The 11,220-nt window shown below is 46.9% G+C and overlaps 2 protein-coding genes across 4 annotated transcripts in view; both read right to left on the reverse strand.

Annotated features, from left to right (window-relative positions):
• NLGN3 (neuroligin 3) overlaps window positions 1-1,313 on the reverse strand; it is a 65,188-nt gene extending 63,875 nt beyond the window's left edge. For 2 of the 3 annotated variants that reach the window (XM_067471611.1, XM_067471610.1), the window contains exon 1: window positions 1,195-1,312. The gene's annotated coding sequence lies outside the window, so the exon portion shown is untranslated. Of the gene's footprint in view, window positions 1-1,194 lie in introns of all 3 variants that reach the window. The other variant, XM_067471609.1, reaches the window with a different exon arrangement.
• LOC132762895 (gap junction beta-1 protein) overlaps window positions 1-10,283 on the reverse strand; it is a 122,263-nt gene extending 111,980 nt beyond the window's left edge. The window contains exon 1 of the mRNA XM_067471612.1: window positions 10,224-10,283. The gene's annotated coding sequence lies outside the window, so the exon portion shown is untranslated. The remainder of the gene's footprint in view (window positions 1-10,223) is intronic.
• Between the last annotated feature and the right edge of the window lie 937 nt (window positions 10,284-11,220).

The raw sequence follows: 11,220 nt of genomic DNA on the forward strand, positions 1-11,220 counted from the left end.
CCCTTAGGCTGTTAGGAATGGTGGGAGTTGGAGTCCAATACACCTGGAGAGCCCTTAGGCTGTTAGGAATCGTGGGAGTTGGAGTCCAAAACACTGGGAGGGCCCTGGGACAGTTGAGAATGGTGGGAGTTGAAGTCCAATAGACCTGGAGAGCCCTTAGGCTCTTAGGAATGGTGGGAATTGGAGTCCAAAACACTGGGAGGGCCCTTATGCTGTTGGGAATGGTGGGAGTTGGAGTCCAACACACCAGGAGAACCCTGAGGCTGTTAGGAATGATGGGAGTTGGAGTCCAAAACACCTAGAGGGCCCAAGTAAGGGATGTCAATGGCAGCACCCCCTTTTTTTTTTGCATCCCTTCCCCTCCTTTACCATAAATCCTTCTGTCCAAGGAGAAGGAGGGTCTCCCAAATAGGAAAGAAAGCCCCCTCCCCTCTTTTCCCATTCCCTTCCCAGCGTGTCTCCTCGGCGAAGGACGCTCAAAGGGGAGCAAGGCAAGGAGCAGTGAGGAGGGGGCGCTCGCCTCCTCTGCGCATGCGCGCTTGGACAAGACACAGAGAGAGAGAGAGACAGAAAGGGAGGGAGGGAGGAGGGAAAAGGGGGGGGGGGCTCGTGCACGCGCCCAGACAGACAGACAGAGGGAGGGGGGAGGGGGGTAAGAAGGAGGGAGGGGGGTAAGAAGGAGGGAGGGGGGTAAGAAGGAGGGAGGGGGGTAAGAAGGAGGGAGGGGGGTAAGGAGGGGGGAGGGGGGTAAGAAGGAGGGAGGGGGGTAAGGAGGGGGAGGGGGGTAAGAAGGAGGAGGGGTCCTCCCCCCCCCCAAAAAATCCCCATTTTTGTCTCTGTATTGAATCATATAATTAATCCCCATAGGTTTGGAATGAAGCCAACAAGGAAGGTTGAGGAAGGGGTTTGCATCACCCAATACAGGGTGGGGGGGGGGGTGCCCGCTTCTTTCATTCTCATCCTCCGCACCGTCTCCATAGCAACGCCGCTCCATAGCAACGGCTGCTCTTCCCCCAATCCGACATCCCCCCCCCAATTTTTCCCCCCTAATTCTCTAGATCCAAACTGGGATGCAATCCAATTCATTCCCTTCTCTTCCCCCCTATTTGTCTCCCCATTCTCCCCCCTTCTCCCCATTCCGCATCCTTCTCCACCCATTCCGCGGCAAAAATAGAGAAAGAAGGGGAGACTCACCCTTGGCGATGGGGCTGGAGGGGGGCGGTCGCCATCATGCCGGGCTTAAGCCTTCCTCCTTCCTCCTCCTCCTCCTCTTCTGTCGCGGGAGGGGGGAGGGAGGGAGGGAGGGGGCAGACTGCAAGCGCCGCCGCCGCCGCCGAAGACCCCGCCCCGGCAGAGACTCCGCGCGCGCCCCCGAGAGAGAGGGAGAGAGAAAGAGGGGGGGTCACTCCTCCCTGCGCGTTCACGAGGAGGAAGGAGGGAGGGGGTAAGGAGGGAGGGAGGGAGGGGGGCAGTAACCCTTTCCTGCCCCTTGCAAAGGGAGGAAAGAAGGAGAGTCACCTTGGACAGAGAGTGATATCACCCCTCAAGGCCATCCAGTCCAGTCCCCTTCTGCCAGAAAGGAAGACACACCCAGACATAGGATGCTAGAGTTGGAAGGGGCTCCCAGAGGCCATCCAGTCCAGCCCCCTTCTGCTAGGAAGGAAAGGCAGAGTCAAAGCTCTTCCGACAAATGGCCATTCAGCCTCTCATAGGATCCTAGCCTTGGAAAGAGCCGCCAAAGGCTATCCAGTCCAGTCCCCTTCTGCCAGGAAGGAAAGGCATTATCAAAGCCCTCCTGACAGATGGCCACACTGGCTCTCATTGGATCCTAGCGTTGGAAGGGGCCACCAAACGCCCTCCAGTCCAGCCCCCTTTTGCCAGGAAGGAAAGGCACCGTCAAAGCCCTCCCGACAAATGGCCACACTGCTCTCATAGGATCCTAGCCTTGGAAGGGGCTCCCAAAGGCCATCCAGTCCAACCCCCTTCTGCCAGAAAGGAAGGCACATCCAGTCATAGGATGCTACAGTTGGAAGGGGTACCCAAAGGCCATCCAGTCCAGCCCCCTTCTGCCAGGAAGGAAAGCACCCTCTGAAGAACGGCCACACAGCCTCTCATAGGATGCTAGAGTTGGAAAGAGCCCCCAAAGGCTATCCAATCCAGTCCCCTTCTGCCAGAAAGAATAGGCACCGTCAAAGCCCTCCCGACAGATGGCCACACAGCCTCTCATAGGATGCTAGAATTGGAAGGGGCCTCCAAAGGCCATCCAGTCCAACCCCTTTCTGCCAGGAAGGAAAGGCACCATCAAAGCACCACCTGACAGATGGCCATGCAGCCTCTCATAGGATCCTAGCCTTGGAAAGAGCCGCCAAAGGCTATCCAGTCCGGCTCCCTTCTGCCAGAAAGGAAGGCACAATCTGTCATAGAATGCTAGCGTTGGAAGGGGCCACCAAACGCCATCCAGTCCAGCCCCCTTCTGCCAGGAAGGAAAGGCACCATCAAAGCCCTCCCGACAGATGACCACACTGGCTCTCATAGGATCCTAGCGTTGGAAGGGGCCACCAAAGGCCATCCAATCAACCCCCCTACTGCCATGAAGGAAAGGAACCATCAAAGCACCACCCGACACATGGGCATCCAGTCTCTCATAGGATTGTAGAGTTGGAAGGGGCTCTCAAAGGCCATCCAGTCCAGCCCACTTTTGCTAGGAAAGAAAGGCAATATCAAAGCACACTTTGAGTTGGAAGGGGCCTCCAAAGGCCATCCAGTCCAGCCCCCTTCTGCCAGGAAGGAAAGGCACTGTCAAAGCCCTCCTGACAGATGGGCATCCAGTCTCTCATAGAATTTCATAGATTTGGAAGGAGCTCCCAAAGGCCATCCAGTCCATCCCCATTCTGCCAAGAATGAAAGGCACCATCAAAGTCCTGCTGACAAATGGCCATCCAGCCTCTCATAGGATCCTAGAGTAGGAAGGGCCTCCCAAACACCATCCAGTCCAACCTCCTTTTGCCAGGAAGGAAAGGCACCATCAAAGCCCTCCCAACAGAAGGCCACACAGCCTCTCATAGGATCCCAGCATTGGAAAGGGCCTCCAAAGGCCATCCAACCCACCCCCTTTTGTCAGGAAGAAAGCTACAGTCAGTCATAGGATGCTAGGGTTGGAAGGATATCCCAAAGACCATCCAGTCCTACCCCCTTCTGCCAAGAAGGAAAGGCACCATCAAAGCACCCCTGACAGATGGCCACACACCCTCATAGACATTAGTCGGTTCATGGATAACTATGGCTATAGAATCCTAGTATCCTAGAAATGGAAGGGACCCTCAAAGGCTATCCAGTCCAACCGCATTCTGCCAGAAAGGAAGGCACAATCAGCCATAGGGTGCTAGAGTTGGAAGGGGCTCCCAAAAGTCCTCCAGTCCAACCCCATTCTGCCAGGACGCAAAGGCACTATCAAAGCCCTCCTGCCAGATGGCTGCCCAGCCTCTCCTAGGATGAAAGAGACCTCCAAGGGCCATCCAGACCAACTAACCCCCTTCTGCCAGGAAGGAAAGGCACTATCAAAGCCCTCCTGACAGATGAACACCACCTCCAGGAAATGAAGCTCCACCACCATTGTTATTCCCATCATAGAATCCTAGAGATGGAAGGGACCTCCTCAGACATCCAATCCAACCCCTTCTGATCCCTCCTGACAGATGCTCATCCAGCCTCTGCTTACAAGTCTTAATTTAGCACCATCTATTGCATCTTGAATGTTTCCATATTGAAACTTCATAAACCTTACAACTGGAAGGGAACCCTCCCCCAAGGAATATCCAATTTGTTTTTGCAAAAAGTCTACTACAGAGAAAGAAATATGCCCTAGAATCATAGAATCATAGAATCAAAGAGTTGGAAGAGACCTCATGGGCCATCCAGTCCAACCCCCTGCCAAGAAGCAGGAATATTGCATTCAAAGCACCCCTGACAGATGGCCATCCAGCCCCTGTTTTAAAGCTTCCAAAGAAGGAGCCTCCACCACACTCCAGGGCAGAGAGTTCCACTGCTGAACGGCTCTCACAGTCAGGAAGTTCTTCCTCATGTTCAGATGGAATCTCCTCTCTTGTAGTTTGAAGCCATTGTTCCGCGTCCTAGTCTCCAAGGAAGCAGAAAACAAGCTTGCTCCCTCCTCCCTGTGGCTTCCTCTCACATATTTATACATGGCTATCATATCTCCTCTCAGCCTTCTCTTCTTCAGGCTAAACATGCCCAGCTCCTTAAGCCGCTCCTCATAGGGCTTGTTCTCCAGACCCTTGATCATTTTAGTCGCCCTCCTCTGGACACATTCCAGCTTGTCAATATCCCTCTTGAATTGTGGTGCCCAGAATTGGACACAATATTCCAGGTGTGGTCTAACCAGAGCAGAATAGAGGGGTAGCATGACTTCCCTGGATTTAGACACTATACTCCTATTAATGCAGGCCAAAATCCCATTGGGTTTTTTTTTGCCGCCACATCACATTGTTGGCTCATGTTTAACTTGTTATCCACGAGGACTCCAAGATCTTTTTCACACGTACTGCTCTCGAGCCAGGCATCCCCCATTCTATATCTTTGCATTTCATTTTTCCTGCCAAAGTGGAGTATCTTGCATTTGTCACTGTTAAACTTCATTTTGTTAGCCTTCTCTTTTCTCACTTGCAAGCGCAGAACTCCTTTTGCATTTTGAACTCAATGTGCAGGAACTGAAGCGGGCTGAGGACCAAGCAGGAAATGGGAGGAAAGCGGGGGCAGGTTGCAAAAATACCCAGTGTGAGGCCCAAAGGCCCCTTCACAGCAGAGTGGCACCTGTGCCCTGAGAAATGCCAGCTTGGTGCCTTGGAGGGAAAGGTGTTGGCACCAAATGGAGGCCTTACAGCTGCTCAAGCAAAGCGAGAGGCACCTGAGCCGCAGGAGTTTCCCCCAGGTTCATATCGCCACCTTGTCTGCCATAAAACAGACCCAAAGGAGGCAAAGAAACTGATTTTCCTCTCCTTCCTATCCACGCCTTTAGAAGAGAGCAATTTGAGGTTTCCTTACCTTTCCAGGGCGCTGTCCATGGTGCCAGCAGGATTCCTTCCCCTTTATGTATTTACTAGCTGTCCCCTGCCACGCGTTGCTGTGGCCCAGTCTGGTGATCTCGAAAATAAAGTAATGAGAAATATTCTCATTATTCTAATATATGCAATGTCTTGAAGCTTGTGGATAAACAGTGTTTTCTGTTGTTTCTTTGTCAGTGTTGATGTAGAGATTGCCTGGTCTGCCTACTCTGGAACATGCAAAATATATTTGTCCTTCTTTAGGGGTCCCTTTCAAATCTATGATACTATATATCTCTCTGTGTGTGTGAATCATATATATCTATATCTATGGCTGGATGGCATTGTAAGGAGGGCTTTGTTTACGTTTTCTTGCCCTGGTGAAGAGAGTTGGACTGGATGGCCTTAAATATTTTCTGTTGGTCATGGGGGTTCTGTGTGGGAAGTTTGGCCCAATTCTATCGCTGGTGGGATTCAGAATGCTCTTTGATTGTAGCTGAACAGTGGTGGACTACAACTCCCAAATGTCAAGGTCTATTTCCCCCAAACTCCATCTGTGTTCATATTTGGGCATATTTAGTGCTTGTGCCAAGTTTGTTCCAGACCCATCATGGTTTGAGTCCACAGTGCTCTCTGGATGTAGGTGAACTACAACTCCCAAACTCAAGGCCAATGCCCAGTAAACCCTTCAAGTATTTTCTGTTGGTCATGGGAGTTCTGTGTACCAAGATTGGTTGAATTCCATCGTTGGTGGAATTCAGGATGCTCTTTTATTGTAGATGAACTATAAATCCCAGCAACTAGAACTCCCAAATGTCAAGGTCTATATTCCCCAAACTCCACCAGTGTTCACCTTTGGGCATATTGAGTATTTATGCCAAGTTTGGTCCAGATCCATTCTTGCTTGAGTCTACAGTTCTGTATGAAAGTAGGTGAACTACAACTCCAAAATTCACGGTCAATACCCACCAAACTATTCCAGTATTTTCTCTTGGTTAAGGGAGTCTGTGTGCCCAGATTGGTTCAATTCCATTGTTGGTGGAGTTCAGAATGCTCTTTGATTATAGGCGAATTATAAATCCCAGCAACTACAACTCCCAAATGACAAAATCATAATTTTTTGAGTGATGGTCACTCCTTGTGTTGTGAGACGTTTTGTTGCCAAATTTGGTGTGATTTCGTTCATTGGTTCTTTTGCTTTTAAGGTACTCATTATGCACAGAGCATTTTTATATATATAGATTATGTTGTTGCTTGTGCATTTAAAACCTAGAAACAAACATTGTGTTACATAATGTAATGGTTAGGAAACTGACTTGTTGTAGTGGTTGTGTTGAACCCATAAAATGAGACTATATCTATATAAATAAAAATGTAATCTTCGTTTGTGGGATTAAGAAAATTCAAAAACCACTGGACGAATTGATACCAAATTTGGACATAAGGCACCTAACAACCCAATGTAAGGCCTTCACTCAAAAAAATTGATTTTGTCATTTGGGAGTTGTAGTTGCTGGGATTTATAGTACACCTACAATCAAAGAGCATTCTGAATCCCACCAAGGATGGAATTGAACCAAACTTGGCACACAGTTTTCCCATGACCAACAGAAAATACTGGAAGGATTTTGTGGGCTTGGAACCTGAGTTTGGGAGTTGTAGTTCACCTACATCCAGAAAACACTGTGGACTCAAACAATGATGGATCTGAACCAAGCTCTACACATATGCTTAATATGCCCAAATGTGAACACTGGTGGAGTTTGGGGAAAATAGAATCTTGTCATTTGGGAGGTGTAGTTGCTGGGATTTATAGTCCACCTACAATCAAAGAGCATTCTGAACCCCACCAACGATGGAATTGAACCAAACTTGGCACACAGTTTTCCCATGACCAACAGAAAATACTGGAAGGATTTCGTGGGCTTGGAACCTGAGTTTGGGAGTTGTAGTTCACCTACATCCAGAAAACACTGTGGATTCAAACAATGATGGCTCTGAACCAAGCTCTACACATATGCTTAATATGCCCAAATGTGAACACTGGTGGAGTTTGGGGAAAATAGAATCTTGACATTTGGGAGTTGTAGTTGCTGGGATTTATAGTCCACCTACAATCAAAGAGCATTCTGAACCCCACCAATGATGGAATTGAACCAAACTTGGCACACAGTTCTCCCATGACCAACAGAAAATACTGGAAGGATTTGGTGAGCTTGGAACCCGAGTTTGGGAGTTGTAGTTCACCTACATCCAGAGAACACTGTGGATTCAAACAATGATGGATCTGAACCAAACTCTACACAAATACTTAATATGCCCAAATGTGAATACTGGTGGAATTTGGGGAAAATAGAATCTTGACATTAGGGAGTTGTAGTTGTTGGGATTTATAGTTCACCTACAATCAAAGAGCATTCTGAACCCCACCAAGGATGGAATTGAACCAAACTTGGCACACAGTTCTCCCATGACCAACATAAAATATTGGAAGGGTTTGGTGGGCAGTGTCCTTTGGTTTTGGAGTTGTAGTTCACCTACATCCAGAGATCACTGTGGACTCAAACAATGATGGATCTGGACCAAACTCAATATGACCTAATGTGAACACTGGTTGAGTTTGGGGAAAATAGAATCTTGACATATGGGAGTTGTAGTTGCTGGGATTTATAGTTCACCTATAATCGCAGAGCATTCTGAACCACACCAACGATAGAATTGGCCCAAACCTCCCACACAGAACCCCCATGTGAGCCACAGCAATGCGTGGCATGGGACGGCTAGTGTGTGTGTATGTGTGTATATATATATGTAAATGTCCATTTGTGAATGACCTCAAATCTCCCAAAATACTTCACCGATTCCTTCGAAGTTTGGATGCAATGTAGCATTTGAACAGGTGAATGTTTTTATTTATTCACATACCTACTGTTATATAGATGTCACATCTGTAACAGGTAAAAAACATGTTTGGCATCAAAAACAGCACCATCTGCTGGATGTCCAAGCAACACATTGTGAAGTGACCCCGTCAGGGCCAAAGCAGCCATTAGGGATCTACGGCCTAGTCGTCCTCCACTGAGTCTGCCTGCCTGCCTCACTCTGAAGCAGAACTGGAAGAAGAAGAGTAGGAAAAGGACAATGGGGCAGATAGGGAAATCCAGGCTAGTGAGAAGGGCAGGGCACAGGCCCATGGAAGGGAGTGAAGGAGGCAGGAAAGGAGGAAGGCCTAGCCTAAGCCCAGGGCTCCCATAGCCCTCCCTTGCCTTGCCCAGTCCCAGCCTCTTGCTCGCATTTCCAGGAAGACTGGAGGCTCAGAAGGAAGGAAGGACTAAATGGTAGGAAGGGAGAGGTAGATAGGAGGGAAAAGGGGAAAAGGTTTCCCCAAAACAAAGTGATTATTATTATATAGACCAGTATCATTGTTATTATCCTTATTATATACATCATCATCATTATTATATAGATGATTATTATATAGATTATAATATTATTATAATATAGATTATATTGGCCAGTATTATTAGGTTTCCCCAAAACACACTGATCATTATTATATAGACCAGTATCATTGTTATTATTATCCTTATTATATAGATTATTATTATTATTATTATTATATAGATTATATTGGCCAGTATTATTATTTACATTATTATTATTATTATTATTATTATTATTATTATTATTATTTTACTAACACAAAAACACAGTATGTCACAGCAAATGAGAGATATATGCTGGATTTCGTATCACAAAATCACAAGTTGAACACTTCCCAAGCGTCTAGGACTGTGTGATGTATTTTCAAATGGTGTGCGCAGATCCAAGTAAGGTGGCCTTTTGCAGTTGACAGATCGAGATTTTGTCAATGTTTATTGTTTCCAAATACTGAGGTCTTTTGACACGTGTGCCATTGACCACTGAGACCACCTGTATGGGTTGATGCCAGAGCCTTTGCAGTTCGATTTTGAGGTCCTGATAATGGCTGAATTTTTCCTGTTGTTTTTCCTCAATGTGACCGCCACCCGGTATGGTGACATCAATAATCCAAACTTTTTTCTTTTCCACAATCGTGATATCTGGTGTATTGTGTTGTTGTTGTTGTTGTTTAAAATACAACAAGATGAGTCCACAGCAGACACTCTGCTGGCTGTTGAATTAGATCATACGTCGGACACGTTGTTGTTGTTGTTGTTGTTGTTATTATGTCACAGACAATAGAACAACAAAAATATCAAATATCCACAAGCATTATGAAATTACATATATTAGAAACCAGCTCTTTCTCTTTTCTTTCTTTTCCATTTAACTAGACTGGGCCACAGCAACACATGGCTGGGTACAACTAGTGTGTGTGTATCTTGTCAGAGGCAGGGAAAAAGCCCTGCATCTTCCAAGAGAATTTCGAATCCAAAGCCCAAGGTGTGACAAAAGGAGCCTCCCCTGTTGCAACGATTTGCTCCGAATCACTGATGCTTACGAGTCTTTAAAAGCCACAACATTATGGAAGGTGACACCTTTCACAGCTCTGTTTGTATTATATTTTTCTTTATTCTCTGGCAAAACAAAGGCAGGAACAAGAAAAATGCTGGCTCTCTTTGTGCATTGTATTTTCGCGCCAGGAAGACAATGTTTCTCATGGCAACCTTTTGATGTGAAGTTGAGAAAGAAAGAAAGAAAGGAAGGAAGGAAGGAAGGAAGGAAGGAAGGAAGGAAGGAAGGAAGAGAAAGAAGGAGGGAAGGAAGGAAGGAAGGAAGGAAGGAGAAAGAAAGAAAGAAAGAAAGAAAGAAAGAAAGAAAGAAAGAAAGAAGAAAAGAGAAACGGAGAGATTGACCTCTATCAATATTCACGTTTGCAAAGTTACTAATCTGGATCACGAAATTTGGGAAGGACAGACTCCCGATCCACCAACCCAGGAAGGTTTCCAAAGCAACTCCTGCATCTACACTGGACTAATGCAGCTTGGTACCACTTTAACTCCCACAGATCCACTATACAGATTCCTGGGAGTTTTGGTTCAGGGCACCAGCACTCTGACTCAGAAGGCCTTGTCAAACTACAACTCCCAAGACCCCCATAGCAGTTCACATGCCACCAAACTGAATTAAGGCCATAGTGGAGACTCCCCAACAAGCATCTTTGTCCTCCTTTTCCACACTTACCTGTGGCAAAGAACAGCCAGGTATGGAGACAAAGAGGTGCACCCAGGTAACTTTCCTCCAACTATTTCGGCAGCCCAGTGCAGGCTTAAATGCCTTGGGACGGTCCCTCTTCTTCACCTCTTTCAGGGGGAGGGAAAGCAAATTTGCCCAGTGCTGGCCTGTGTTTACCTACAGCCTGCTCAAGGCAACTGCTCAGGTGACTGTACTCTTTTGTCACCCAGCATCACACTGGCTTCTTCCCAAAACTTGGACAACTTTGGGATTGGAAGTGGAGACAGAGAATGCTCAAAATCCAAGAGATCCTGGAAGCTGTAGTCCTCTAGGCCAGCGTTTATCAACCTTCCTAATGCCGCGACTCCTTAATACAGTTCCTCATGTTGTGGTGACCACCATCCATAACATTATTTTCGTTGCTACTTCATAACTCTAATTTTGCTACTGTTATATAAATATCTGATATGCAGGATATATTTTCATTCACTGGACCAAATTTGGCACAAATACCCAATACGCCCAAATTTGAATACTGGTGAAGTTGGGAGGGGGGATTGACTTTGTCGTTTGGGAGTTGTAGTTGCTGGGATTTATAGTTCACCTGCAATCAAAGAACATTCTGAACTCCACCAATGATGGAATTGGGCCAAACTTGGCACACAGATCTCCCATGATTGACAGGAAGGGTTTGGTAGGCATTGACCTTAAGTTTTGGAGTCATAGTTCACCTACATCCAGAGAGCACTGTGGACTCAGACAATGATGGAACTGGAACAAACTTGGCACGAATACCCAATATACCCAAATGTGGAGTTTGGGGAAAATAAGCCTTGACATTTGGGAGTTGTAGTTAGTTGCTGGGATTTATAGTTCACCTAAAATCAAAGGGCATTCTGAATCCCACTAATGACAGAATTGGGCCAAACTTCCCATAGAGAACTACTATGGCCAACAGAAAATACTGTGTTTTTGGATGGCCCTTTGGCAATCCTTCTGATACCCC

This window comes from Anolis sagrei, chromosome 10, assembly GCF_037176765.1.
Source record: "Anolis sagrei isolate rAnoSag1 chromosome 10, rAnoSag1.mat, whole genome shotgun sequence".
In the NCBI taxonomy this organism is placed as follows: Eukaryota; Metazoa; Chordata; class Lepidosauria; order Squamata; family Dactyloidae; genus Anolis; species Anolis sagrei.